At 41.8% G+C, this 25,340-nt stretch overlaps 23 non-coding genes across 23 annotated transcripts; 15 read left to right on the top strand and 8 right to left on the bottom strand.

Annotated features, from left to right (window-relative positions):
- Positions 1-252: 252 nt before the first annotated feature.
- trnal-aag (transfer RNA leucine (anticodon AAG)) lies at positions 253-334 on the top strand. Its single transcript has one exon. It is a non-coding gene; the product is annotated as a tRNA-Leu (tRNA).
- A 153-nt stretch (positions 335-487) lies between these two features.
- Positions 488-559, bottom strand: trnam-cau (transfer RNA methionine (anticodon CAU)). Its single transcript has one exon. It is a non-coding gene; the product is annotated as a tRNA-Met (tRNA).
- Positions 560-774: 215 nt separating this feature from the next.
- Positions 775-856, top strand: trnal-aag (transfer RNA leucine (anticodon AAG)). Its single transcript has one exon. It is a non-coding gene; the product is annotated as a tRNA-Leu (tRNA).
- Positions 857-1,406: 550 nt separating this feature from the next.
- On the top strand, positions 1,407-1,488 carry trnal-uag (transfer RNA leucine (anticodon UAG)). Its single transcript has one exon. It is a non-coding gene; the product is annotated as a tRNA-Leu (tRNA).
- Positions 1,489-1,641: 153 nt separating this feature from the next.
- Positions 1,642-1,713, bottom strand: trnam-cau (transfer RNA methionine (anticodon CAU)). Its single transcript has one exon. It is a non-coding gene; the product is annotated as a tRNA-Met (tRNA).
- Positions 1,714-1,929: 216 nt separating this feature from the next.
- Positions 1,930-2,011, top strand: trnal-aag (transfer RNA leucine (anticodon AAG)). The gene has a single exon. It is a non-coding gene; the product is annotated as a tRNA-Leu (tRNA).
- A 153-nt stretch (positions 2,012-2,164) lies between these two features.
- Positions 2,165-2,236, bottom strand: trnam-cau (transfer RNA methionine (anticodon CAU)). Its single transcript has one exon. It is a non-coding gene; the product is annotated as a tRNA-Met (tRNA).
- A 215-nt stretch (positions 2,237-2,451) lies between these two features.
- Positions 2,452-2,533, top strand: trnal-cag (transfer RNA leucine (anticodon CAG)). The gene has a single exon. It is a non-coding gene; the product is annotated as a tRNA-Leu (tRNA).
- Positions 2,534-2,746: 213 nt separating this feature from the next.
- trnal-aag (transfer RNA leucine (anticodon AAG)) lies at positions 2,747-2,828 on the top strand. The gene has a single exon. It is a non-coding gene; the product is annotated as a tRNA-Leu (tRNA).
- Positions 2,829-2,981: 153 nt separating this feature from the next.
- On the bottom strand, positions 2,982-3,053 carry trnam-cau (transfer RNA methionine (anticodon CAU)). Its single transcript has one exon. It is a non-coding gene; the product is annotated as a tRNA-Met (tRNA).
- Positions 3,054-3,269: 216 nt separating this feature from the next.
- Positions 3,270-3,351, top strand: trnal-aag (transfer RNA leucine (anticodon AAG)). Its single transcript has one exon. It is a non-coding gene; the product is annotated as a tRNA-Leu (tRNA).
- A 240-nt stretch (positions 3,352-3,591) lies between these two features.
- trnal-aag (transfer RNA leucine (anticodon AAG)) lies at positions 3,592-3,673 on the top strand. Its single transcript has one exon. It is a non-coding gene; the product is annotated as a tRNA-Leu (tRNA).
- A 246-nt stretch (positions 3,674-3,919) lies between these two features.
- trnal-aag (transfer RNA leucine (anticodon AAG)) lies at positions 3,920-4,001 on the top strand. The gene has a single exon. It is a non-coding gene; the product is annotated as a tRNA-Leu (tRNA).
- Positions 4,002-4,154: 153 nt separating this feature from the next.
- trnam-cau (transfer RNA methionine (anticodon CAU)) lies at positions 4,155-4,226 on the bottom strand. Its single transcript has one exon. It is a non-coding gene; the product is annotated as a tRNA-Met (tRNA).
- A 215-nt stretch (positions 4,227-4,441) lies between these two features.
- Positions 4,442-4,523, top strand: trnal-uag (transfer RNA leucine (anticodon UAG)). The gene has a single exon. It is a non-coding gene; the product is annotated as a tRNA-Leu (tRNA).
- A 153-nt stretch (positions 4,524-4,676) lies between these two features.
- On the bottom strand, positions 4,677-4,748 carry trnam-cau (transfer RNA methionine (anticodon CAU)). The gene has a single exon. It is a non-coding gene; the product is annotated as a tRNA-Met (tRNA).
- Positions 4,749-5,265: 517 nt separating this feature from the next.
- On the top strand, positions 5,266-5,346 carry trnal-aag (transfer RNA leucine (anticodon AAG)). The gene is given in 2 exon segments: positions 5,266-5,303; positions 5,312-5,346. It is a non-coding gene; the product is annotated as a tRNA-Leu (tRNA).
- Positions 5,347-5,761: 415 nt separating this feature from the next.
- Positions 5,762-5,844, top strand: trnal-uag (transfer RNA leucine (anticodon UAG)). The gene has a single exon. It is a non-coding gene; the product is annotated as a tRNA-Leu (tRNA).
- Positions 5,845-6,075: 231 nt separating this feature from the next.
- trnal-aag (transfer RNA leucine (anticodon AAG)) lies at positions 6,076-6,157 on the top strand. The gene has a single exon. It is a non-coding gene; the product is annotated as a tRNA-Leu (tRNA).
- A 153-nt stretch (positions 6,158-6,310) lies between these two features.
- Positions 6,311-6,382, bottom strand: trnam-cau (transfer RNA methionine (anticodon CAU)). Its single transcript has one exon. It is a non-coding gene; the product is annotated as a tRNA-Met (tRNA).
- Positions 6,383-6,598: 216 nt separating this feature from the next.
- On the top strand, positions 6,599-6,680 carry trnal-aag (transfer RNA leucine (anticodon AAG)). Its single transcript has one exon. It is a non-coding gene; the product is annotated as a tRNA-Leu (tRNA).
- A 153-nt stretch (positions 6,681-6,833) lies between these two features.
- On the bottom strand, positions 6,834-6,905 carry trnam-cau (transfer RNA methionine (anticodon CAU)). The gene has a single exon. It is a non-coding gene; the product is annotated as a tRNA-Met (tRNA).
- A 215-nt stretch (positions 6,906-7,120) lies between these two features.
- trnal-aag (transfer RNA leucine (anticodon AAG)) lies at positions 7,121-7,202 on the top strand. The gene has a single exon. It is a non-coding gene; the product is annotated as a tRNA-Leu (tRNA).
- Positions 7,203-25,340: the final 18,138 nt, after the last annotated feature.

Here is a 25,340-nt window from a genome sequence, read left to right as displayed (position 1 = left end):
TAGCCCGAGTTTCCTTCTGGTGTTCAGCGGTTGACGAGACCAAATTGGAACGATCAGCCAAGTTGACGAGACCAAATTGGCTGGACTGGCTCGTGCTGGTTCCTGGTTCCTTCGAGGCAGTTTCACCTCTTAACCAAGTAGGCTCTATCACAGTATCAACAAGGGGAGCTCAGAATGTTGGTGTCCAAGCCATCCCAGTCTAAATTTTATGAAATATTCCAACAAAATTTCAATCCCGAAGTGTCACTTTAAGGTAGTGTGGCCGAGCGGTCCAAGGCGCTGGATTAAGGCTCCAGTCTCTCAGGAGGCGTGGGTTCAAATCCCACCACTGCCATTTCTTTGTCCTTTGCCATCTACTCGGAACTTCTCATTGAGCTCAACAAATTAGTTGAGTTCAATTAAAAGGTGTTTTCCTTCAAATTACACATAAATGCGGTTCCATGTGTTTTTAAAAATGATGTTTTGAGACTCAACCGCAAAACCCAGATAGCAGAGGATGGTTTCGATCCATCGACCTCTGGGTTATGGGCCCAGCACGCTACCGCTGCGCCACTCTGCTAATACTAGCCCGAGTTTCCTTCTGGCGATCAGCGGTTGACGAGACCAAATTGGAACTGGCTCGTGCTGGTTCCTTCGAGGCAGTTTCACCTCTTAACCAAGTAGGCTCTATCACAGTATCAACAAGGGGAGCTCAGAATGTTGGTGTCCAAGCCATCCCACTCTAAATTTAATGAAATATTCCAACAAATTTTCAATCCCAAAGCCTCACTTTAAGGTAGTGTGGCCGAGCGGTCCAAGGCGCTGGATTAAGGCTCCAGTCTCTCAGGAGGCGTGGGTTCAAATCCCACCACTGCCATTTCTTTGTCCTTTGCCATCTACTCGGACTTTCTCATTGAGCTCAACAAATTAGTTGAGTTCAATTAAAAGATGTTTTCTTTCAAATTAAACACATAAATGCGGTTCCATGTGTTTTTAAAAATGATGTTTTGAGACTCAACCGCAAAACCCAGATAGCAGAGGATGGTTTCGATCCATCGACCTCTGGGTTATGGGCCGAGCGGTCCAGCACGCTACCGCGTGGGTTCAAATCCCACCACTGCCATTTCTTTGTCCTTTGCGCCACTCTGCTTTCCTTCAAATTACACATAAATGCGGTTCCATGTGTTTTTACTAGCCCGAGTTGCTCTAGCCCGAGTTCTGGCGATCAGCGGTTGACGAGACCAAATTGGAACTGGCTCGTGCTGGTTCCTTCGAGGCAGTTTCACCTCTTAACCAAGTAGGCTCTATCACAGTACCAACAAGGGAAGCTGAGAAAAAAACTACTGTGAATGTTGGTGTCTCAGCCATACCACTCTAAATTGTATTAAATAGTCCAACAAAATTTCAATCCCGAAGTGTCACTTTAAGGTAGTGTGGCCGAGCGGTCCAAGGCGCTGGATTTAGGCTCCAGTCTCTCAGGAGGCGTGGGTTCAAATCCCACCACTGCCATTTCTTTGTCCTTTGCCATCTACTCGGAACTTCTCATTGAGCTCAACAAATTAGTTGAGTTCAATTAAAAGGTGTTTTCCTTCAAATTACACATAAATGCGGTTCCATGTGTTTTTAAAAATGATGTTTTGAGACTCAACCGCAAAACCCAGATAGCAGAGGATGGTTTCGATCCATCGACCTCTGGGTTATGGGCCCAGCACGCTACCGCTGCGCCACTCTGCTAATACTAGCTAGAGTTTCCTTCTGGCGATCAGCGGTTGACGAGACCAAATAGGAACTGGCTCGTGCTGGTTCCCTTCGAGGCAGTTTCACCTCTTAACCAAGTAGGCTCTATCACAGTATCAACAAGGGGAGCTCAGAATGTTGGTGCTCAAGCCATCCCACTCTAAATTTTATGAAATATCCCAACAAATTTTCAATCCCAAAGCCTCCCTTTAAGGTAGTGTGGCCGAGCGGTCCAAGGCGCTGGATTAAGGCTCCAGTCTCTCAGGAGGCGTGGGTTCAAATCCCACCACTGCCATTTCTTTGTCCTTTGCCATCTACTCGGAACTTCTCATTGAGCTCAACAAATTAGTTGAATTCAATTAAAAGGCGTTTTCCTTCAAATTACACATAAATGCGGTTCCATGTGTTTTTAAAAATGATGTTTTGAGACTCAACCGCAAAACCCAGATAGCAGAGGATGGTTTCGATCCATCGACCTCTGGGTTATGGGCCCAGCACGCTACCGCTGCGCCACTCTGCTAATACTAGCCCGAGTTTCCTTCTGGCGATCAGCGGTTGACGAGACCAAATAGGAACTGGCTCGTGCTGGTTCCTTCGAGGCAGTTTCACCTCTTAACCAAGTAGGCTCTATCACAGTATCAACAAGGGGAGCTCAGAATGTTGGTGTCCAAGCCATCCCACTCTAAATTTAATGAAATATTCCAACATAATTTCAATCCCGAAGTGTCACTTTAAGGTAGTGTGGCCGAGCGGTCCAAGGCGCTGGATTCAGGCTCCAGTCTCTCAGGAGGCGTGGGTTCAAATCCCACCACTGCCATTTCTTTGTCCTTCGCCCTCTAATCAGAATGCCCTTGCTATCAGCGGTTGACGAGACCAAATAGGAACTGGCTCGTGCTGGTTCCCTTCGAGGCAGTTTCACCTCTTAACCAAGTAGGCTCTATCACAGTATCAACAAGGGGAGCTCAGAATGTTGGTGTCCAAGCCATCCCAAAATTTCCAACAAAATTTCAATCCCGAAGTGTCACTTTAAGGTAGTGTGGCCGAGCGGTCCAAGGCGCTGGATTAAGGCTCCAGTCTCTCAGGAGGCGTGGGTTCAAATCCCACCACTGCCATTTCTTTGTCCTTTGCCATCTACTCGGAACTTCTCATTGAGCTCAACAAATTAGTTGAGTTCAATTAAAAGGTGTTTTCCTTCAAATTACACATAAATGCGGTTCCATGTGTTTTTAAAAATGATGTTTTGAGACTCAACCGCAAAACCCAGATAGCAGAGGATGGTTTCGATCCATCGACCTCTGGGTTATGGGCCCAGCACGCTACCGCTGCGCCACTCTGCTAATACTAGCCCGAGTTTCCTTCTGGCGATCAGCGGTTGACGAGACCAAATAGGAACTGGCTCGTGCTGGTTCCCTTCGAGGCAGTTTCACCTCTTAACCAAGTAGGCTCTATCACAGTATCAACAAGGGGAGCTCAGAATGTTGGTGTCCAAGCCATCCCACTCTAAATTTTATGAAATATTCCAACAAATTTTCAATCCCAAAGCCTCACTTTACGGTAGTGTGGCCGAGCGGTCCAAGGCGCTGGATTAAGGCTCCAGTCTCTCAGGAGGCGTGGGTTCAAATCCCACCACTGCCATTTCTTTGTCCTTTGCCCTCTAATCAGAATGCTCTCTAATTTTTTCTTGCTATCAGCGGTTGACGAGACCAAATAGGAACTGGCTCGTGCTGGTTCCCTTCGAGGCAGTTTCACCTCTTAACCAAGTAGGCTCTATCACAGTATCAACAAGGGGAGCTCAGAATGTTGGTGTCCAAGCCATCCCACTCTAAATTTAATGAAATATTCCAACAAATTTTCAATCCCAAAGCCTCACTTTAAGGTAGTGTGGCCGAGCGGTCCAAGGCGCTGGATTAAGGCTCCAGTCTCTCAGGAGGCGTGGGTTCAAATCCCACCACTGCCATTTCTTTGTCCTTTGCCCTCTAATCAGAATGCAATCTCTAATTTAAATGTTCTTGCTATCAGCGGTTGACGAGACCAAATAGGAACTGGCTCATGCTGGTTCCCTTCGAGGCAGTTTCACCTCTTAACCAAGTAGGCTCTATCACAGTATCAACAAGGGGAGCTCAGAATGTTGGTGTCCAAGCCATCCCACTCTAAATTTAATGAAATATTCCAACAAATTTTCAATCCCAAAGCCTCACTTTAAGGTAGTGTGGCCGAGCGGTCCAAGGCGCTGGATTAAGGCTCCAGTCTCTCAGGAGGCGTGGGTTCAAATCCCACCACTGCCATTTCTTTGTCCTTTGCCATCTACTCGGAACTTCTCATTGAGCTCAACAAATTAGTTGAGTTCAATTAAAAGGTGTTTTCCTTCAAATTACACATAAATGCGGTTCCATGTGTTTTTAAAAATGATGTTTTGAGACTCAACCGCAAAACCCAGATAGCAGAGGATGGTTTCGATCCATCGACCTCTGGGTTATGGGCCCAGCACGCTACCGCTGCGCCACTCTGCTAATACTAGCCTGAGTTTCCTTCTGGCGATCAGCGGTTGACGAGACCAAATTGGAACTGGCTCGTGCTGGTTCCTTCGAGGCAGTTTCACCTCTTAACCAAGTAGGCTCTATCACAGTATCAACAAGGGGAGCTCAGAATGTTGGTGTCCAAGCCATCCCACTCTAAATTTAATGAAATATTCCAACAAAATTTCAATCCCGAAGTGTCACTTTAAGGTAGTGTGGCCGAGCGGTCCAAGGCGCTGGATTTAGGCTCCAGTCTCTCAGGAGGCGTGGGTTCAAATCCCACCACTGCCATTTCTTTGTCCTTTGCCATCTACTCGGAACTTCTCATTGAGCTCAACAAATTAGTTGAGTTCAATTAAAAGGTGTTTTCCTTCAAATTACACATAAATGCGGTTCCATGTGTTTTTAAAAATGATGTTTTGAGACTCAACCGCAAAACCCAGATAGCAGAGGATGGTTTCGATCCATCGACCTCTGGGTTATGGGCCCAGCACGCTACCGCTGCGCCACTCTGCTAATACTAGCCCGACTTTCCTTCTGGCGATCAGCGGTTGACGAGACCAAATAGGAACTGGCTCGTGCTGGTTCCTTTCGAGGCAGTTTCACCTCTTAACCAAGTAGGCTCTATCACAGTATCAACAAGGGGAGCTCAGAATGTTGGTGTCCAAGCCATCCCACTCTAAATTTAATGAAATATTCCAACATAATTTCAATCCCGAAGTGTCACTTTAAGGTAGTGTGGCCGAGCGGTCCAAGGCGCTGGATTTTCCAGTCTCTCAGGAGGTGTGGGTTCAAATCCCACCACTGCCATTTCTTTGTCCTTCGCCCTCTAATCAGAATGCTCTCTAATTTTTTCTTGCTATCAGCGGTTGACGAGACCAAATAGGAACTGGCTCGTGCTGGTTCCCTTCGAGGCAGTTTCACCTCTTAACCAAGTAGGCTCTATCACAGTATCAACAAGGGGAGCTCAGAATGTTGGTGTCCAAGCCATCCCAGGAAATATTCCAACAAAATTTCAATCCCGGCACATTAAGGTAGTGTGGCCGAGCGGTCCAAGGCGCTGGATTAAGGCTCAGTCTCTCAGGAGGCGTGGGTTCAAATCCCACCACTGCCATTTCTTTGTCCTTTGCCATCTACTCGGAACTTCTCATTGAGCTCAACAAATTAGTTGAGTTCAATTAAAAGGTGTTTTACTTCAAATTACACGTAAATGCGGTTCCATGTGTTTTTAAAAATGATGTTTTGAGACTCAACCGCAAAACCCAGATAGCAGAGGATGGTTTCGATCCATCGACCTCTGGGTTATGGGGCCAGCACGCTACCGCTGCGCCACTCTGCTAATACTAGCCCTAGTTTCCTTCTGGCGATCAGCGGTTGACGAGACCAAATTGGAACTGGCTCGTGCTGGTTCCTTCGAGGCAGTTTCACCTCTTAACCAAGTAGGCTCTATCACAGTATCAACAAGTCAGAATGTTGGTGTCCAAGCCATCCCACTCTAAATTTTATGAAATATTCCAACAGCCTCACTTTACAGTGTGGCCGAGCGGTCCAAGGCGCTGGATTTAGGCTCCAGTCTCTCAGGAGGCGTGGGTTCAAATCCCACCACTGCCATTTCTTTGTCCTTTGCCCTCTAATCTGCTCTCTAATTTTTTCTTGCTATCAGCGGTTGACGAGACCAAATAGGAACTGGCTCGTGCTGGTTCCTTTCGAGGCAGTTTCACCTCTTAACCAAGTAGGCTCTATCACAGTATCAACAAGGTGTCAGAATGTTGGTGTCAAGCCATCCCACTCTAAATTGTATTAAATATTCCAACAAAATTTCAATCCCGAAGTGTCACTTTAAGGTAGTGTGGCCGAGCGGTCCAAGGCGCTGGATTAAGGCTCCAGTCTCTCAGGAGGCGTGGGTTCAAATCCCACCACTGCCATTTCTTTGTCCTTTGCCATCTACTCGGAACTTCTCATTGAGCTCAACAAATTAGTTGAGTTCAATTAAAAGGTGTTTTCCTTCAAATTACACATAAATGCGGTTCCATGTGTTTTTAAAAATGATGTTTTGAGACTCAACCGCAAAACCCAGATAGCAGAGGATGGTTTCGATCCATCGACCTCTGGGTTATGGGCCCAGCACGCTACCGCTGCGCCACTCTGCTAATACTAGCCCGACTTTCCGTCTGGTGATCAGCGGTTGACGAGACCAAATTGGAACTGGCTCGTGCTGGTTCCCTTCGAGGCAGTTTCACCTCTTAGCCAAGTAGGCTCTATCACAGTATCAACAAGGGGAGCTCAGAATGTTGGTGTCCAAGCCATCCCACTCTAAATTTAATGAAATATTCCAACAAAATTTCAATCCCGAAGTGTCACTTTAAGGTAGTGTGGCCGAGCGGTCCAAGGCGCTGGATTAAGGCTCCAGTCTCTCAGGAGGCGTGGGTTCAAATCCCACCACTGCCATTTCTTTGTCCTTTGCCATCTACTCTGAACTTCTCATTGAGCTCAACAAATTTGTTGAGTTCAATTAAAAGGCGTTTTCCTTCAAATTACACATAAATGCGGTTCCATGTGTTTTTAAAAATGACGTTTTGAGACTCAACCGCAAAACCCAGATAGCAGAGGATGGTTTCGATCCATCGACCTCTGGGTTATGGGCCCAGCACGCTACCGCTGCGCCACTCTGCTAATACTAGCCCGACTTTCCTTCTGGCGATCAGCGGTTGACGAGACCAAATAGGAACTGGCTCGTGCTGGTTCCTTCGAGGCAGTTTCACCTCTTAGCCAAGTAGGCTCTATCACAGTATCAACAAGGGGAGCTCAGAATGTTGGTGTCCAAGCCATCCCACTCTAAATTTTATGAAATATTCCAACAAATTTTCAATCCCAAAGCCTCACTTTAAGGTAGTGTGGCCGAGCGGTCCAAGGCGCTGGATTAAGGCTCCAGTCTCTCAGGAGGCGTGGGTTCAAATCCCACCGCTGCCATTTCTTTGTCCTTTGCCCTCTAATCAGAATGCCATCTAATTTTTTCTTGCTATCAGCGGTTGACGAGACCAAATAGGAACTGGCTCGTGCTGGTTCCCTTCGAGGCAGTTTCACCTCTTAGCCAAGTAGGCTCTATCACAGTATCAACAAGGGAGGCTGAGAAAAAAAAACTCTGAATGTTGGTGTCCAAGTCATCCCACAGATTAGCTCTAAATGTTATTACATTTTCCAACAAATGTTCAATCCCGAAGTGTCACTTTAAAGTAGTGTGGCCGAGCGGTTCGAGGCGCTGGATTAAGGCTCCAGTCTCTCTGGAGGCATTGGTTCAAATCCCACCGCTTCAATTTCTTTGACCTTTGCTATCTCCTCCAACTTCCCGGGGAAGGTGGGGAACATTGAGTCCGAATGGACCATGTTCCGTACCTCCCTTTCTGAGGCGGCAAATCGGAGTTGTGGCCGTAAGGTGGTTGGTGCCTGTCGTGGCGGAAACCCCCGTACTCGCTGGTGGACACCAGTAGTAAGGGATGCCTTTAAACTGAAGAAGGAGTCTTATCGGGCCTATATGGCCTGTGGGACCCCTGAGACAGCTGACAGGTATCGATTAGCCAAGCGGAAAGCAGCCTCGGTGGTCGCCGAGGCATAAACACAGGCATGGGAAGAGTTCGGTGAGGCCATGGAAGCCAACTTCTGGACCGCTTCCAGGAAATTCTGGTCCACCATCTGGCGTCTCAGGAGGGGAAAGCAGTGCACCATTAACACTGTGTACAGTGAGGATGGGGTGCTGCTGACCTCGATTCGAGATGTTGTGAACCGATGCGCAGAGTACTTCGAAGACCTCCTCAACTCCACCAAAACAGGGTGGATCAGACAAAATTACTCTGAATCGGGGTGTGGCAGCCATCATACAGAGGTGCTTCAAAATTGTTTCAATTTGCCAATAATTTTTATTTGCTAATGGCACCTTTGAGGTAGTGTGACCGAGCAGTCAAATGCGCTGGATTAAGGCTCCTGTCACTTTAGAGGCATGGGTTCAAATCCCACCATTGCCATTTCTTTGTTCTTTGCCATCTCCTCCAAACTTCTTATTGACCTCGACAATTTTGTTGAGTTCAATAAAAAGCTCATTTGCTGTAAATTGTATTGATGGTAAGGTTTCTTCAGCCTTGGACCGCTGATAAATATAGGTATATAGGTATAAAGGTATAAAAATATTATTTCTGGGAGTATGTTGAAAATGGATTGATATGTAAACGGATTATTTACGTGGAAGAAAATTCTTGTAAAAAAGTCAGCACTGTAGAACTGTAGAAGCCGTCTGCCTCAATCTTCTTCCAGCAGCTTCTTTTCAATCTCTGTAATCTTTCATTATCACCTCACAGGCGTTACTCTGCTGACATCGCCCTTTCCTTTCCATTGGGCTTAAATAAAAACAAACTCTCAGAGGGAAGGAGAACAGCCAGGAGGATGGCAGCCAGTCGGGGGCAGTTAACTCTGTCCTGCTCTGCCCCTCCCTGACAGAGTCCCAAAAACCATTGAGGTCAAGTCTCATTTTAGAATCTTTGCTCTGACCAAGCCCAGCTCTGTTTCTTTGACACACACCACTGCGTTTAGTTTTTTTTAAGCTTTTACAGATGTGAATGAAAACTGGGCATGGAGTGAACCAATTTCACCAGATTTTAGGAAATTAATGTTCCTTTTAACAACAGCCTAATGGACCCTTTGTGTCTACTTCCCGTCACTGTGCGGCATGGCTAAGTTGCATAAACAAAACGTTCAGACAGCTAATCGGTGCCTGGTGGGTATTTCCAGATCTGCAATCGTGTATTTTGGATGTGGGGACATCTGAGTCTCATACTTCCTTGCTGTTGACAGGGCAGGCGGCCATGCGTCTTATCAGTCCTGATGTTATCACTTTGGGTTTCTATCCTCATGCTTCCACTACCTCTCGATGGGTTAGATCAGGGGTCGGGAACCTATGGCTCGCGAGCCATATATGGCTCTTTTGATAATTGCATCTGGCTCGCAGATAAAACTAAATACATATTCTCGCTTTTTTGCTGTTTATTTACTGTTTGGGCTGCAGTTGGCAGAAAGCGCAATTTTGATTGGATGATACTGACCTCGGTGGCCGTTGATGTCAAAACAGGTTAACTCCCCCTTTTAAATAAGCCTGACGAGTAAAAAAAAATATAATATAAGTATCGTACACTTCAGGTTGAATGGACCGAAGGATTCGCCTTTGTGACGAGAAAATATTTTTATTCTAATTTGCAATGAAACAACATCGTCGATGAAACAGTCGAATGGCAGTTGCACTTTGACAAGCCCCATGCTAACGTTAGCATCAATATACGTCTGCGAGAGACAGCAGAAAGCAAGTGTGGAAGGGAATGAGCAGTCTGCAGGCTAGCTAGCAGTAACTTCGCCTATGGACCCGGCAAGTTGACTTGCATTTCGATCGTTTGGCTGGATTTTTACCCATCATGAGGAATGGAAAACCATTCATATTAATGGTGAGTACTATCACAAAGTTATTTTAAATAATACATTCTGACAATGTGTTGAAAAGTGGCCGCATGTGCATGCCTGTTTGCATGCGTGTGTGTGTGTGGCTCTCACTAAAAAACATTTCTAAATATTTTGCTTTTATGGCTCTCTTACTGGTATAATGATAAAGAATGACATCTATAATATTTGGGCAGGATTTTGCCCAAATATCCAGATTGCCATGCCAGATCGCCATGCCTAATTCACTGCCATTCACGAGTTTATTCGGGAATTGAAAAGATGATATCGATCGTCATTCCCCAATTTGTTTGGGTTTTGTTTTTTCTTGTTTGGGTGCCGATAAAGCACCTCTGGTGATGTTTTTTTTCCCTACCACAAGGGGGCAGCATGTTCCTTTTTTCCACATTAGCGCTTTGTGTATGCATTGGATTTAAACAACCGCCCTCATATAACTCCAGACCCATATAATTTAGGAATTAACTCTTTTTTTTTTCGAATGACAGAATAGAGTCTAATGTTTCTAATGCTGCATTGGATGTTTATGAAGTCCTAAAAGTCAATATTCTATGTATCCTGGAATTCAAGTGACAATGACAAAAACCCTGGTACTGGAGTGGACACATTTTTGCACATCTGGCAGGGATTCTTAACGTGGATGTGTAGAGTTTTTATATCCAACATGTGTATTTTTCTGTCAGCATCACTTTTTGCTTGTTGAATGTCATTAAAATAAGTCACGGAAATGTATTATTGTGGGAGTGGGGCCTGATCAAGGTTCAATGTGGCCTGAGCCAAAATACACATTTCATACAATGGAGTGATTCGTTCTGGGAGTTGACAGATGACCGTCGTTGACATACACGACGGGTGTGTGACTTCAAACATAATAAAGTATGAAGACGAACAGCAGTGTCATGTTTGGCCAAGAAGAATCATATGATTGTGTTGGACACTTTTCCCATCCGTGTCACATCCTGGCCACTTGAGGGCCGACGGGCATCAACAGGACGATGCTTCTCTGTTAACCCCGACAACACCCTTTCCTCTTCCTCCTGATCGCCGAGTGCCCTCAAGTGCAGACTATGTCAACCCCACTTAAATGCGGAAAGGGGGCGAGGTTTCCATGTGTCATTATTTTTCATACAATTCCAAAGGAATGAAGTGCGATTACATAACATGCGGGATGCATTCCCACTCTCATAAAACAAATATTCCAAGCAGACATTGTTACGAAATGGGTTCCCAAAGTCTGACCCATGTTAAAGGATTATGAGATTATATGAAGATTCAAAGCCACATGTTTTTAAAGGACAACCGACGTCTCCGGACAAGTTGTGTCCATAATTTGTAAAATGGCTTCAAATGACTTCTACTGAGCGTATTCTAATAAGATTCCACCGCATATAGCTATATTTTACGTTTTAAGACTCGCGCTGAATATTCCAGAAGTCTTGTTTTTTAGTTGGTGACGAGTCCTCACCCTACGTCACTAAAGGAACGCCCCTGACCGAAAAAAGGACACATTGTAGCAGTCCTTCCATTACGTCAATGCATTTTGCTGTACTTTGGTCTGAAAACGTTGTGTAGGACCAAAAAGAGGCAGAAGAGGGCGACAAATATCCTTGTAAGGAATTAATCAGCCTGTGGAAATGGGCTGATTAATTCCTTACACGGCTTTGTTGCCATTTTCTGCCTTTTTTGGGTGTGACATTTCCCACCCCTGATGCCTCAAAATGACACGGAATTAATTATTTAATCGATTGCAAACATGTATGCTTTCTTCTTCAGAACTATTTGAATCATATTCATTCAACAAGAAAGCATCTTCTCCGAATCTGAAGCCATTGTTTTGATTCTCGAGCAAGGCAAGACGTCTTGCCGTGACACCACGAACATTTCAAATTGAAGTACTTTTTAGACACTAAGTCATTTTTATTGGTGTTTTGCATTTGACTAAAAATATCATACTGCATGTTTTGGGTATTTTAGATGCTATAAAACGTTATTCAGATGTGAGTTAGGAAACAAAAAAGTGACGTCGGTTGTCATTTAAGTGTCATGTGGGCCTCCCCCGTGAACAACAACAAAAAACTTTAGGGAAGGCGTAGCAGCTTGAGAGAACAAATGAAGAACTAAAAGGATTTTTCAAGGGCTGGTTTCAAAATAATACATTTAAAAAGGGCAGGAAAATGCATGGAATAAACTTGCAAAACAAAATTAAACAAAACATTACTGATTAACTCATTTACTGCCAGACGTGCAAAAATGTGTCCACTCCACTGCCAGGGTTTTTGTCATTGTCACTCGAATTCCAGGACCCACAGAATATTAAGTTTTTGGCTACATAACCATTCAATACAGCGTAAGAAACCTTAGACTCTCCTCTTTCATCAGAAAAAGTTATTTTCTAAATGATATGGGTCTGTAGTTATCTGAGCTTGAAATGAGGGCAGCTGTCCAAAATACAATAGAATACATACCTATTGATTTATATACCATGACGTCCCTGATCCACTGCTGAAAAGGATGCTTTGATCCTCTCCTCTTTCATCTAGAACTGCTTCATGTCACAAAGAGGGTACAGCAAGTGCAGAAGAATGAATGACTCCCTGTGTCTTTGTGTTGTCATATTATTTGTTATTTATATGATATTATTTTTATTTATATTTATGTATGTTTTATTTATATTTATAAGCTTTAAATGAGGGTGACTGTCCAAAATACAATACAATACATACATATTGGTTTATATAGCGCTTTAACAATAGCTGAAGCTGGAACAAAGCACTAATATGGAAAAAAGGTAGAAATGCTGACCCCGTGTGGAAGGGAAAAACATTGCCAGAGGCCATGGTCAGCGCTTTATCGGCACCCAAGCATGAAAAAACTAAACCTAAATAAATTCGTTGGTGGCGCCCTACGTCATATTTTCCATTCCCAAATAAATCCGTGAATGGCAGTAAATGAGTTAATATGGTGTAGCCAGCGCTTTATCTGCACCCATGCATGAAAAAGTAAACCCAAATAAATTAGACAATGGCGCTCTATGTCATATTTTCAATTCCTGAATAAATTCATGAATGACAGTGAATGAGTTAATGTTCACATGCTTACTGCATGTATGGCTGCCGCTGCTCATCCACAGAAAAAAAAAACTGTGACTGTCAAGTGACCTTGAGAGTTTTGAAAGGCGCTGATAAATGAAATAGTAGTATTTTTATTACCGGTGCTCCATTCAAGGATTAACTTCTTTTCTTTGAGTGATACAATAATGGAACAAACCTTAGACCTTCGATTAAAAGAAACGTCTGGTTTTAAAATGCATCGAGCTGCTCTGATAAAGAAAAATGATTTTATGTTTTGTCTGCATATTTTCCTTTCCCGAAGAAGAACAAAAGGTGAAGAAATGCACAATAGGTTTCCACGTGTCATGAGAGAAAATAATAAGGGTTTTGCTTTTATATTTCTCATACAGGGTTGTGGCACTGCAATATTTCAGGTCATTTCTGAAGACTTTTCGTGTTCAGATTGCACAAAATGTGTTTGAGAAGTTTCGAACAACAGCAAACTTTACAAATTTTTCTTTCTCCATTGATAAGACTTTTTTTCTGATCATTTGTTCAGAGCAGTGATTGCATTCAGTAAATTGGAACCCAAATGATGGATTTTTTGTTCTTTTTTTTGGGAGGGAATGGAGCAGTATACTAATGTGATGAAAGTGTCTCCTATGTTTGTATGTCCCACTCTCAAGGACTTGCACACAGCAAGAATCCAAACTAGGGTGCGGAAAATCTTACTGGACCCTCCACACCCTGCCCACCACCTTTTGCAGCTACTCCCCTGAGCTCCCCAAATCCAGCAGACATTTAAACAGCTTCTTCCCCCGAGCCATTAACCTTTTGTACAGTAACCCAAATAGAACTGTATAGTGCCTCTTTGCAATTTTTTGATGATGATACTAGTGCAGCGTGTTCTACCGGAAACAAATTCCTTGTGTGTTATATATACATACTTGGCAATAAAGATGATTCAGATTCTAATTCTGATTCTGACGTTAGTGCTATCATTGAAGGAAAAACATAGCAGGAGTGACGGGAGAAAAAAAAATACACATTAGGCTTTGCTGGTAGCAATGAGCGGAATCATCATAAGGTATTAGAATAAGTGTTATGAAACACACACAAATGTAAAAAAGCCTAAAGCGAGGGAGTATCCAATTTGAGAAAACCATACTGTATTTTCCGGTAAAAAGGTTTCTTCAGCCGTCATCTGTACTTCTTGGAAGGTGTCGGACGTTTCGCTTTTTATCCAAGAGGCTTCGTCAGCGAACTAAAATTTGTTAGTAGCTCTGGCTGAAGAAACCTTTTCATATAGAAGTACAGATGACGCTGAAGAAACATTTTCATCGATGGACCACTCCTGTACGATTGAGAGCATACACAGATGTATATTCCGGTGTATAAGGCACACCCAAAAGCCTTGATTTTCTTCAAAAGGTGACCGTTATATGTGAAGTCATATTGCGCAATAGCAGGTTTTGCAATTATTGTCAGCAGCCACCGACTCCATTTCCCCCGTCACCCCAGCTTCTATTGTAGCAGTCTGCCTTATATTTGGAAACTTTTATATATGTATGTATTATACAGTAAAGTCTCGTTATATCGATATCGGATATATCGATAGTCCCGGTTATATCGATACTATTTCTATGCACGCACGGAGAAAATTACATGCAAACAGGGTCGGATATATCGATAGTCCCGGTTATATCGATATTTTTTCGGACTCCCTTGAATATCGATATAACGAGACTTTACTGTATTTGGAAAAGTTTTTTTTTTTTTTCATTCATTGAAGGTGCGCCTTATAGTCCGATGTGCCCCACTAGTGCTACGTTTGAATCAATCCAACCCTTAAAGGACAACCGACGTCTCCGGACAAGTTGTGTCCATAATTTGTAAAATGGCTTCAGATGACTTCTACTGAGCGTATTTTACAAAGATTCCACCGCATATAGCTATATTTTACGTTTTAAGACTCACGCTGAATATTAATGAAGTCTTGTTTTTGAGTTGGTGACGATTCCAGATGTGACGTCACAGAAGGAACGCCCCTGACCGAGAAAGGACACACAATGCATTTTGGGTACTTTGTTTGGTCTGAAAACTTCGTGTTGATGGCAAAATTAGAAGACAAACTCATAAATAACGAGATGGTGAATCGTGTGTTGCACCAAGACTACTATTTGATATTAGTCGACACAAATTCCCAGCAGACAAATAGGCCAATTTCCAACGGAGTTTGGGCACCATCTTGTGTATTTTCTGGGATGCTACATTAGAGTCCTGACGGCTCGAATTGATACGGGAGGACTTCATTAATTGATTGCAAACATTTATGCTTTCCTCTTCAGAACTATTTGAATCATATTCATTACTGGATGAGTAACAAGAAAGCATCTTCTCTGAATCTGAAGCCATTTTTTTTATTCTCGAGCAAGGCAAGACGTCCTGGCGTGACGTCACGAAAAGGGGGCGGGACCTTCTGAAACTCGCCATCTCTGAGGTCATTTAAAATAAAATAAAAATATCAGCCTGCGTGTTTTGGGTATTTTAGATGCTATAAAACGTTTTTCTGATGTCAGTTAGGAAACAAAAAAATGGTGTCGGTTGTCCTTTAAATGTTCTTCGTGGTGTACTGTACATGCCTGAAGCAGCTCATCTAACAGGAGGAGTTGAATTTTGACATGGGACGTTGGATCACGAAAATTATGAGTTGAGCAATCTATTTCCACTGTTTTCTAAATCGAAGAGCTATGGGTGATAAAAAAAAGAAAGAAAAAATCTGAATGTGAACGCTTCGGAGTGCTGTTTCTCGTGCAGGGGGGGGGGTGAAATGCACAAGTAGGAATTCGTTGTTTAGCTTTGCGTGAGGTCATGTGATGATAAACTTCAGCGTGAAAATATTTACGAATTCAGTGAAAAGGTGGGAGGAAAACAGAATCCTCATACATAACAGATCACGTTGTTCCTTTTGGCAGCCAAAGTTCTCCAAAAGCGTTAAGCAAGCGCGACGCGAGAGACACGAGTTTAGCGCTGTACAAGGTTACCGCCCACGTGTTGACCTCGATTACAATACAAGATGGTGATCCACCGTACATTTTTTTGGTCTTTTCAAGTAGTTTTTTTCTAAATATAAAATAATATAAAAAAAAAAACAAGCAAGCGTTAGACGAGACTTTCACACGCAATTTCAACAGTTTTTTTTGTCTCAAGTGGCACAATTTGATTAAGCGCCATGACAGATATGAAGATATAGAATCAGATAACCTACGATTGGCAGATGTACCATCTGATAATGTGAGTGAAGTGTAAATGCAGAATGGCGAGACTCTGTCAACACGAATAAGCAGTAAAAAAAACAGAAGAAAAAACTTGTAGACATCAACTACAGTGATACCTTGGCTTACGAATTTAATTGGTGCCCAGACAGTGTAAGGCGAAAAGTGTGTATCCCAAAAACTAATTTCCCATAGGAAACCATTAAAATGAGAATAATCCGTTCCCAGGTCCCCATAAAACATAATTTTCTACTTTCTAATTTTCTAAGCCTTAAAACTACACAAAATATACCTTATTTTATCTATATCAAATGTGCTATGGTATTATAGTAAAAGGAATAAACTGTACTATACAATAAAGTTGTTTTATTTACCTTTGTGATGGTCGATGATGGCTTGATGGAATGGAGTGGCCAGTTTCATCAGCATTTACCACTTGATGAGGAACGTAACCTTCTTCTTTCACCATCTTGAGGAATGGTCCCTTGTAGGTGCTTTCTGTGATAATTTTATCTAGTTCCTCATCAATTGTGTTCTGTTTAACTGGGTTTATAGCTTTTTGCATCAAGTGTACAGATGGCTTGCGCGGGTTGTTTGTGGAGCCTGATTGATGGGATATTTTAATCTTGCAGTCTACAATCTTGCAGTCTACACTCTGCCTTTGAACTATCAAACTTGAAACTCTCTCACTGTCGTCTGCCTGTCTCTTTAATGTTTAAACCACCTCCCCTCACTGCTGCGTTCTTGATCACGTGGCTTTAACAAGACTGGGGGGCGGGGAATAGAGGACAAAAACATTCGGCTGCCATTTTGTTGCTAGAAGAACGGGCTCGTTTGCGAAAGACACATCACTCATTGAGGCAGCTCCATGTTCGAAAAAAGTTCGGATACCAAGGTTAAAGTTCGTATGGCAAGGTAAAAATTTCATAAATTTAACGTTCGTAAACCAAAAAGTTCGTAAGCCAAGGGGTTCGTAAACCGAGGTATCACTGTATATATGCTGCTTTCATATTTATTCCCCTCCTCGAACATTTAAACAAATACAATTTGTGAACTCATAATTTACTAGAAGCATAAAATATACTTTCCAGTGGCGCACCGTCAGGGCCTGCAAGGCCTTCTCTGCTGGCCTAAAAATATCTGAATCACAGACTGATATTAATTATATTTTGTCCATGAATTATTTTTAAATAATTCCAAATTGTCTTTCAGCTTCCTTTCATTACTTTCCCCTGTTGCGCTACTTCCAGATGTGTGTTTTCGTATTTAAGAAGAATTTAACAAACACATTTCTACACAACTAACACTTTTCATTTCAAAGATAAACGCAGACCAAAAAGGTCATAAAACTAAAACCGCATTGGAAAATGATGAATCCGACACCATGAAGGTACCCGCGGGCCTTTTTCATCATTAACATAACACTTTCCGTGAGGAACGTGTTCCTCATGCTGCAGGTTAAAAAGTGTCAAGTGCTCAGAGGTCAAACACATTCATTCTTGGAGGAGTATACTATCAATGACAGTGCCGCCTGCTCTGTGCGCACGACTGTTACCCTTGCGCAGGCCGACAGTGTCTAATTTGGCCTGCTGAAATTCATTACATTCTATCCAAGTGGTTAGTCACAAGCACGGCAAGGGGACGTTTGCTTCATGAAGGACTGCTGCTGATTGTCTACCATTAATAAGGGGAAGGGCTCACCGGGCGCTGGAACAGATGCTTGAGATTACTTCCAGGCTCACATATGCAGATATTTCTCCTCTTTTTTTTTTTTTTTTTGTTTTGCTTGTAAGGAGGGTGTCTTCATTCAACTGCACTATTAATTATCAATCATGGTGAGTTTCACAATTGAAATGGTTTCAAATGGTTAGTTTTGTGGTTTTTTTTTGTGTGATGCAGATTGGATTACATAATTAACTACAGTCATTATTCCATTGCTTGGGTTGACTGTTTTCCCACTAGTGTCATAATAGATCACGAAAACAAATGAAAAAACCCCTATAATATATTAACCCATTCGCTGCCATTACGGAATTTATTCGGGAATTGAAAATATGACATAGAGTGCCTTTCCCAAATGTACTCAGGTTTTGTTTTATCATAATAATAATATAGTAAAGTCTCGTTATATCGATATTCAAGGGAGTCCGAAAAAATATCGATATAACCGGGACTATCGATATATCCAACCCTGTTTGCATGTAATTTTCTCCGTGCGTGCATAGAAATAGTATCGATATAACCGGGACTATCGATATATCCAATATCGATATAACGAGACTTTACTGTAATAATAATAATAATAAGAAGAAGAAGAAGAAGAAGAAGAAGAAGAGCAAGAAGGAGAAGAAAAAGAAGAGGAAGAAGAAGAGGAACAAGAAGAAGAAGAAGAAGAAGAACAAGAAGAAGAACAAGAACAAGAAGAAGAAGAAAAAGAACAAGAACAAGAACAAGAAGAAGAAGAAGAAGAAGAAGAAGAAGAACAGGAAGAAGAAGAACAAGAAGGATAAGAACAAGAAGAACAAGAAGAACAAGAAGAAAAAGAAGAAGAAGAATACATTTAATTTACAAGCATTTACAAGCAAAAATGACAATTTACAAGTGCCTTTTTCTTTTTTGGGTGCCGATAAAGCGCTGGCCATGGCCTCTGACAATGTTTTTTTCCCCACAAGGGGGCAGCATTTGCATTTTGTCCATGTTAGCGCTTTGTTCCAGCTTCAGCTGTTGTTAAAGCGCTATATAAGCCAATTTGTATGTACAGTATTGTATTTTGTACAGCCATCCCCTTTGAAATCTCAGATAACTCCAGACCCATATAACTTAGGAATTAACTCTTTTTTTTCTGATGAAAGAAGATAGTCAAAGGTTTCTTACGCTGCATTGAATGGTTATGTAGTCCTAAAACTCAATATTCTGTGGGTCCTGGAATTCAAGTGACAATGACAAAAACCCTGGCACTGAAGTGGACACATTTTTGCACATTGGCAGTGAATAAGTTAAACATGTTAGAGAATGAGGGTGTTAATGGAAGAAATGAAAATAGAATGTGTTACATAATGTAGTCAACGTTGGAAGCACCGAGGACTATTTATTTTGTGATCGGCACCCAAACAAGAAAAAAACAAAACCCAAACAAATTTGGGAATGGCGTTCTACGTCATATTTTCAATTCCCGAATAAATTGATGAATGGCAGTGAATGAGTTAAAAACCTAAAAAAAAATCTGAAAAACAAAAACAATAACACTCCCAAAAACATGCGTTTACCAAGACTGAATGCAAAACCACAACCGCTTCGCCGTTGGGAGGAAATATTCTCAAGAAGTGTATTGGCACCAAGATTAAGATAAAGTAAATTAAGAAAACCGTATTTGGTATTGCAATTGAGAAATTCCCAATTCACAACAGCAAACTTATGAAAGGAAGAAGTAGAAACACAAAATATAAAAGCTGCTGCCATTATATTTCCAACATGGAAACCAAATCTATGAGCCACATCAACAGGAACGTCAGTGTATACAAACTCGAAGGAAACTGCGGCTAATCCAAGTCAAACATCAACTGTGACACAATTTATGTGCTATTTTGAAGACATCCCGACAGCTAAACACACTCACAGCGTGTGGATAAACAAGCTCTCCAACAACAGCGGCAGTCTCTTGGCATACAAGAGCTTTTGGGATATTTCAGAGGGTGAAGATTTGAGGAACAGAGGAATGCTATAAAGCCTTTTCTGCTGAGCTAAAAATACCTGAATCACAGACTAATGTTAATATTTTGCCCATATTTTTTTATTCAATAATTCCAATTTGTCTTTCAGCTTCCTTTCATTGCTTTTCCCTTGTTGTGCTCCTTCCAGATGAGTGTTTTCATATTTGAGGATTTAACCAATCAGATTTCAGCCACCATTTGTTACCAGGGTCAAAAATGTACCTGGACGCCTTCACAATCAGTTCTGCAGGCCCTGTCTCTTAAAAAAGTGTCAATAAAATGGTGGCTTGAACCAATCAGATTTCGAGTTGGCAACCCTAGGCCTGCGGGAAGGCGCTAGAAATGCCAGTTTTCACAAAATATGATTGGCAGGTCACGAGCCAATTATCACTAGCCACTAGTGATAAGAGCATACTGGCCAGAGCTAGCACACTGTATTAGTAGTGATCTGCATACGCAAATATATTTTTATGTTGATTTAATAGCGGTTTTGTCAATCCACAATGGCTGAAGGAGAAGAAATGGATTTGGTTGCAGAAATACCATTAAAGTCATTTTTAAGACGGACTTTTCAAGAATATATGGACATCATTAAGAAAGGATGCACAGCACTGACTCTAGCAAAAATAGCTAATTATATTTCAATTTTATGAGGTTATCATGAATCCACACGTTCATCGTAAAAATTTGAACAGTTTAATGACAGTATTTCATAACTTTCGTACCTTTGCTGCTGTATTACTTCCGGGGAGAGTGAACGCTGGCGCCAATGGCTGCCGCTGCTCATCCGCACAAAGACATCCAGAGACTGTAAAGAGAGTTTTGAAAGGCGCTTAGAAATGAACTGTATTATTATTATTATTATTTTTATTATCATTAAAGGTCACAAGTTATTTCCTGGCTAATGTCATCCTCTAGTCGACGTGTAGTAAATCACACCACACTCGCAGCTGCGGATTGATTAAGACGTAGCACTACAGAAGGCCGAGGGTTGACATGCACGGCCCGCCACTGACATATAGAGCACGCAATAAATTAACGAATAATGTTTTCAAATTTGAAGTAAAAAATAATGACTGTTATTGTGGTTTAGATACGACATTTTAAAATTTAGGTTCGCACAAGTTTGATTTGCTTTCACCGGCCGAATAAAATGATGTGGTGGGCCAGATTTGGCCCCGGACCTTGGCTTTGACACCAGTGCTTTGAATGTTGCTGGTGATTTCAAGTCATCGTTGAGACACCGATTTCGTTATCTCTTTTTTCTGACATTCCTTGAAGCTGACTGAACTTTGTAACGTACGTCAGTGCCAATTCCCACCGGAATCTTCTTATTTAAGCCAGGCAGCCACAACACACTTTGTTTGCACAAAATGTGCTCAGTAATTCCACCGCTACATTTTTAAATCATTGCATCATGACATCTGCGGCTACCGCAAGATGAATCACAGTGCGGATGAGATGGGCGACGTATATTGAATCGCTTCGTCTGGCTGACACGGGATGAAAATCAGTGTGGTAGAATATAAAAGAAGTTAAAAGTGTTCTTTGTCATCGCATGTTCCTCCTATCGTCTCCCATCGTGATTCATATTACATTGGTGGAATAAAAATGAATTGGATGAAGCACCACACTTTGAACCTACAAAGGGAGCAGCCATTTTGGCATGATACTGCCATTTGTTGTCAAGTGAAATTGACGTCAAAGTGCTCCCAGTTCGCATTGCAAATACAGTGATACCTCGGTTTACGAACCCATTGGCTTACGAACGTTTCGGTTTATGAACGTTACATACATGACAATTTTACCTTGGCATACAAACTATTTTTCGGGATATACACGGAGCTGCCACAATGAGTGATGCGTCGTTCGCGAACGAGCCCGTTCTCCTAACAGGAAAATGGTGGCTGACTGTTTTTGTCCTCTATTACCCGCCCCCAGTCAGATTGGTCAATGCAGCAGTGAGGGGGTGGGGTTACAGACAGAGAGAGTGAGGCCGGTCTCCCAAAAACAAAATGGCGTCTTCGGTTAAAGCCATGTGATTGGTCAAGAACGCAGCAGTGATGGGAATGGGGGGGTTAAACATTAAAGAGACAGGCAGACAACAGAGAGTGAGAAAACACACGAAAGGGCGACAAAAGAGCTTGAAACAAAAAAAAAAACAAAAGTGAAAAAAAAATAAAGTGAAATGGGGAGAAAATGGATAGAAAACAGTGACATTTGGACTCGTTTCAACTTTGATACTTCAACTTTGACTTTGAAGCAGAGGGTTGATGGGGTTAAAATAACCCATCAATCAGGCTCCACAAATAACCTGCACAAGCCATCTGTACACTTGATGCAAAAAGCTATCAACCCATCTAAACAGAACACAATTGATGAGGAACTAGATAAAATTAGCACAGAGAAAGCACCTACAAGGGATCATTCCTCAAGATGGTGAAAGAAGGTTACGTTCCTCATAAAGTGTTTAATTCTGAGGAAACCGGCCACTCCATTCCATCAACCCATCAACGACCATCACAAAGGTAAAAAATGACTTTATTATATAGTACTGTTTAATTATAATACCACAACACATTTATTATACATAAAATAAGGTAATTTCGTGTAGTTTTAAGGCTTAGAAAATTAGAAAGTAGAAAATTATGTTTTATTGGATTGGATTGGATATGCCTTTATTAGTCTCACAGTGGAGAAATTTACATTTCACAGCAGCAAAGTGATGAAAGGAATGGTGACCTGGAAACGGATTATTCTCATTTTAATGGTTTCTTATGGGAAATTAATATTTGGGATACACACTTTTCCCCTTACACACTCTGTCTGGTAACCAATTAAGTTTGTAAGCCAAGGTATCACTGTATCACAATAGAACCCTTTCCAGGTTTGGTCATGTGACCATCACAATGTGGAACCGACTTCAACGGACAGTGAGGACGGCGAATTAAATCATCGGAACCGCCCAATGTCACGAAATGAACGAGGCGAAGAGAAGTCTCGCCTCATCAGGGCGAAATAAGTAGCTGGATCCCAAAATTAGCAGATGGAGACAGGTGTACCGAACAATAACATTTACCGTATTTATTCGAGTATAAGGTGCAAAATGTTCTACCTAAAAATGAACTCAAAGTTTGGGTGCGCGTTATAAACGAGGCCTGGGAAAAATTCTCATATACAGGTAAGATCCGACTTACGACTAGCTCGACTTACGACCACGACATCCAGACCCTATTTATTTATTTAAATTCTACGCCTGGCACCGCAACGCCTCCGACAATTTTGGCCAGCCGGCGAGTATCTCACTCTCGCACAGCAATCGGCCGTGTGATGGCACCAGAGCGGTAGTCATTTAGCCTCCGAGTCTGTATTCAACATTTTGAATGAATTTCGACTTACGACCGCTTTGACTTACGACCGTTTGGTCGGAACGGAACTTGGTCGTAAGTCGATTTCGATTCTCGGAAAGACCCGGATCACAGGCATTCCTTTTTTTTTTTTTTATTATTGTTGATTACCATTTCTTAAGCTCGCCCACACTGAAACGTGAGTTAAGCATTGCTGTTTTGCACGATTACCAATATCCAGAGTTTTGATTCAGTGTTCTTCACATTCAGAAAAAGTGAAACAAAATTGTATACAAATTTTTAATTGAAAATTAGGGGTGCACGTTATACACGTGTGCGCGTTATACTCGAATAAATACAGTAATAGGAACAAAAAACTCAAAGCGCTGGTCAAAATAAGGACCAGGAAATACAAATGAGTATCTCTTGTATCAAGTTAACTCAATCACTGCCATTCACAAATTTATTTGGGAATTGAAAATATGATGTAGAGCGCTATTCCCGAATTTGTTCAGGTTTTGTTTTTTTTATGCCTGGGTGCCGATAAAGCGCTGGCTATGGCCTTCTTCTTTTCCACAAGGGGGCAGAATTTCCCTTTGTTCGAGCTTCAGCTGTTCTTCAAGCGCTATATAAACCAATATGTATGTATTGCATTGTATTTTTGACAGCCGCCCCCATTTCAAGCTCAGATAACTCCAGACCCATATCATTTAGGAATTAACTTTTTTGTGAAAGAACATAGTTTGAGGTTTGTAGTCCTGCATGAATGTTTATGTAGTCCTAAAACTAAATATTCTGTGAGTCCTGGAATTCTAGTGATAATAACCCTAACTGTATAATAATAATAATAATAATAATAATAATAATAATAATAATAATAATAATAATAATACATTTCATTTAGAAGCGCCTTTCAAAACTCTCAAGGTCATTTTACAGTCACAGAATAAGTTTTTTTTCTGTGGGTGAGCAGTGGCAGCCACACGCGCCAGCGTTCACTCAACCTGGAATAACTCAAAAAGATAGAAAGCTAGCGAGATAGCTAGCTAATAGATAGATAGATAGATAGATAGACAGCCAGCCAGCTAGATAGATAGCTAATAGATCGCTAGCTAGTTAGCCAGCTAGGTAAATAACATTGAATAATAAAAATAAAATAATGCCTCCTTGCCATTTTGCACAACCCAGCGGAACAGCATCCCCTTAACAATACATTTGTGCTAAACAAAGCTTTTGTTGATGCTCTGCCCTCTGTAATTAGAGGTCATTTCCACTATCTGTTGCATATTATTGAGTCACTCCCACCCCCAGTTTTGAACTTCAAAGAAGGCTTCGGCGGTCTGTGCGCTGACATGTAATTTGAGTCGCAAGTCATTTGGCGGCGCAATACAAATGTCACGTATTTATTTCTATCAGCGCGCACAGTGAAACTTGAGTTCCCTTGACATTAATAGCAAAAGAGCCACGCAAATATGCAGCTAGCTAGCCAGCGCTGCAAGAGGTTAATTTATCCGCACTGAGCCAAAGGACAGTCCTGTGTGATTAAGGAAAGTGAAATACATGTCACAAGGTAGCATTCTGCCACAAGCTAGCAACAAAGCAAAGCAAGTTCCATAAAAGAAGATTTCAATTAAGGCTTAAAGGACAACTGACGTGACTTTTTTGCTTCTTAACTGACATCAGAAAAATGTTTTATGACATCTAAAATAACCAAAACACGCACTATGATATTTTTGTTCAAATGCAAAACACCAATAAAAATGACTTAAAGTGTCGAAAATCTGCAAAAAATTGAGCTGCGAATTAGGCATTTTCAGAAAGTCCCGCCCCAGTTTCGTGACGTCACGCCAAGACGTTTTGTAAGGCTGCAGAATCAAAACAATGGCTTCAGATTCGGAGAATATGCTTTCTTGTTACACATCCAGTTATGGATATGATTCAAATAGTTCTGAAGAGGAAAGCATACATGTTTGCAATCGATTAAAGAATGTATTCCGTGCCATTATGAGGCAACATTGAGGGGAGATGTCTCAACGAAAAAGAGGCACAAAATGGCGACCTCCTGTGGCCATCTCCGTTTCCCCAGGCTGATAGATTCTTTATATGGAGCTTGGACGCCCTCTTCCCCAGACCAAACAAGTACAGCAAAATACATTGACGTGATGGAAGGACCGCTACAATGAGTCTTTTTTTTCTGTCAGGGGCGTTCCTTTAGTGACGTCACATATGGACT

This window comes from Hippocampus bargibanti, linkage group LG02 (assembly GCF_051943395.1).
Source record: "Hippocampus bargibanti isolate YZ-2025 linkage group LG02, ASM5194339v1, whole genome shotgun sequence".
Classification (NCBI taxonomy): Eukaryota; Metazoa; Chordata; class Actinopteri; order Syngnathiformes; family Syngnathidae; genus Hippocampus; species Hippocampus bargibanti.
The sequence above is the reverse complement of the archived record's forward strand: the minus strand, read 5'-3'. Positions and strand labels throughout refer to the sequence as shown.